The sequence below is a fragment of the Capsicum annuum genome, chromosome 4, assembly GCF_002878395.1.
Source record: "Capsicum annuum cultivar UCD-10X-F1 chromosome 4, UCD10Xv1.1, whole genome shotgun sequence".
In the NCBI taxonomy this organism is placed as follows: Eukaryota; Viridiplantae; Streptophyta; class Magnoliopsida; order Solanales; family Solanaceae; genus Capsicum; species Capsicum annuum.
The window spans coordinates 120796033-120799339 of record NC_061114.1 but is presented as its reverse complement, the minus strand read 5'-3'; the positions used below and the strand labels follow the sequence as shown (position 1 = coordinate 120799339).

General features: G+C 34.1%; 1 non-coding gene across 1 annotated transcript; it reads left to right on the top strand.

Moving 5' to 3' along the window:
* The first annotated feature begins 810 nt into the window (after window positions 1-810).
* Window positions 811-916, top strand: LOC124898315. Its single transcript, XR_007055289.1, has one exon. It is a non-coding gene; the product is annotated as a small nucleolar RNA R71 (small nucleolar RNA).
* The last annotated feature ends 2391 nt before the right edge of the window (window positions 917-3307 follow it).

Sequence of the window (3307 nt, the reverse complement as noted above, 5' to 3'; positions counted from 1 at the left end):
AGATACAACTTGCTTCTCCTTTCTTGGGACTAACCCTACTTGTACCTCCTTATTTTTCATGGGAGGCATGTCAATTAGATCCTTACCACTCCTCAAGGTGAGTGTTATTACCTACTTCAGATTCTCTTTATCCATAGGCAAACCCCCTTAGGGTTTGGTACTCTTTCACCTGAACTAACTTCCCCAACTAGATCTTTAATTTTTTTTGGACAAGTTGCTAATTTCCAATCTCTACAACCATTTGTTCTTAATTTGCCAGGATCTTCTTTTAGGTATTTTAAATATTATTACCTTACATGTTTTGCTGTTGGAACTGAGCCTGATTATTTCCCCATGAGAAGTTGCGCTGACTGTCTCTTGTGGTTGTAGGAATTACCATAGTTCAAATTTCCTTTTTGTGTATTTCCACAAATTTCCCTAAATTGAGATTTGCTCCCCATAGGCTACAAAGTGGAAACAAATACAATGAATATCAAACCAAGATGGGATCTGTTGAACTGCATGTACCTAAGCCTAAGGTTGGTTCACATCCAACTTGCTAAACTGTGACATTATTTAGTTTTCCAATGCTAACAATTTAGGGGCCAAAGTTGTGACACTGTCAACCTCAATCATACTTGGATGCTTTTCACCACACATCTTGAAATATCACAATGCCAATCAAGATTACCTTGTGCGATTCTATTTAGGAGAGTATTAAGCTCATCATATGTTTTCTCCAACGTTTGACCACCTATAGCAGATTCTAATAGATTTTTTGAGTTATGGTCAAAAGTTCTAATAAAATTATGAGCTATTACCTCATTGGTATTTTAGTGATGTGGCCAATCTGTGATAAGATATTTGAACCTCTCCCAAGCAAGATATAAGTTCTCATCTGGATTTTGTTCAAACTAAAAATCTCATTACGTAACCTTGCAGTCTATATAGATAGCAGGAATCAGATGAGGAAATTCCTTGCTAGATCATCCCATATAGTTATGGAGTTTGAAGGTTCTTCATTCAACCATTTCTTTGCTTCCCTCAAAACTGAGAAGGGGAAGAGAGTTAGCCTCACATATTCAGGGGTGACTCTAGTAGGGATAAAGGTGTCACTAATCTCTAACAAATTTTGCAAATAGAACTATGGATACTCATGTGACATGCCTGTAAATTGATCACTACAGTGCAAAAACTACACCATGTTCTATTTGAGATTGAAAGTACCACCAAGTTTTAGTTTGTGGATAGCAGAGGTAACATTGTCTACGAGTGAGATTGCCACTTTGCATACTGTCCTGTGGGATGGTTGATCTTAATCTATTCGTCTAGGAATAACTTCTTCCTGATGAATTTGTGCTATTCGATAGACAAATACTAATTTTCTCCTCAACTGAAGCATCACTCAGGTTCTAGATATGGGTCAACCAAATTTCTTTCCCTTGCCATCTTACTTAAATTTCAATCTTGTACCTACAAATTCAGAACCTAAGGTCAAGTTGTTAGCACCTGCGAAAAAAACATAGAGAAACTAAAAATTAAAAAGTTGCCAATTTTCAAGTCTCTGGCAATAAAACCAAACACTTGTTGCATCCTAGTACACACATAAGTTTACGTGGTCACACAAGTAGTAAAGTGTCCTTTAAAAGTCAAGTACCGATCCCATAAGGACTTGTGCTCAGCAAAAATCTAATTCTAGTATTAATACAAAGATTACACAAGTGAAAGAGTAACAAATAATGTTTGAAATGTGAAAACTTAAAGTAACCATACAAAAATCAGAATTATAAAGTTCATGAAAAATAATGGGGAGAAATATAAGGTCAAGACAAAAAAAGAACATAAATGTAAATATGAATTCAAAGAAGAAAGCAAAAAAACTCCCGACAAAAAAAAATACTCCAACAAAGGTGGACAATCTTCGAAAAAAAATATAGCAAAAATGAGAAGGAAAAGACTCCAACACTAGATTCAAAAGAAGTCCAAGAAAATACAATATAAGTGGCAAAAATGCAAAACAATGAATATCAAGCATCAAATATGAGGAAAGGTATAGTTTGAAACCCTTATTTGAAGTAAGACAAATAAAATCTTGATAATTAGGTATGCATGAGGTACTACTCAAAATTATAGGAATTACCTCAAAATCGATCTTAGTTAACTGGGAAGAAAATGAGTGAATTCTTATGAACAATATTAATTGTTGGTACCAACTGAAGTCAAGACCTGATTATGTCTTCTTCTTTCATGACCTGATTTATGAGTTGTGATAGAACCTACTCTATCCCACCAGTATAGCTCAGAGCTAGATGCAATGGTCTAAGTTGGTGGGAAATGGCCTAAAAGATAGAAATTAACAATTAAAGAGTTAAATAGAAATAATACAATCATAATGGTCTAATAGATAGATAGATAAATCGACAACCATCCAACGACTCAGTAATGTCGGTACAAGAGCTGATACAAATAAACTATGAGTACTAAATAGTCAAATGCAATTCATCTCGAAGGTAAAATACTAGACATAGATAAGAAAAGGAAAAAGGGTAACTCCGATTCCAAGAGCTCACCCAATCACAAAAATTAATCCTGCATGAGCATCGAATCAACGATGACAACTAGTACTCGGATCTGCACCAAAAATGGATAAAAGTGTGGTGTGAGTACCAAAACCATGGATACTCAATAGGAATCATGGACCGATTGAGCTAAATTATGATATAGATATGATAAGATACAAGATAAAATAAGCTAAGTCAAAGTAAAAGAGCAAACCTATAAATAAGCTCCAAAAACACTGTATATAAATATATCAATATATACGAAATGGTAGGATAAAGACCATACAATTAAAACTACAATATTGTCCCCTAGAAGACAATAAGTGCAGAAAAGTAAATAACCCAATGCACGCCCCCATAAGCCTAGAGGGTATAATCAAGAAGGCTAAGCAACCAATAAACATAAAGTACTAATTATCATGCCATAACAAAAATCCCACCCGAAACATATCTTACCATAATAACTCCTAATGTCATACTTGAATTGAAGCTCAATAACATCATCATCACTATCATTATTAGCCAAACATGAATCAAAACTCGATTTATTAATATTATCATCATTGTTATCAATCGCAGGACTAGAACTGGAACTCATATATATATATATGTATATATTAATTGTATCAACGAACCTTATCAAGAAGCCATATCAATAAGCTAACTCACTAGACTATACCAATGAACTATAATTAAAGATCATCCCTTTTACTTGTATCTATACATCATACCAAGAATCACAACCATAAGTCATATTAATACCCACA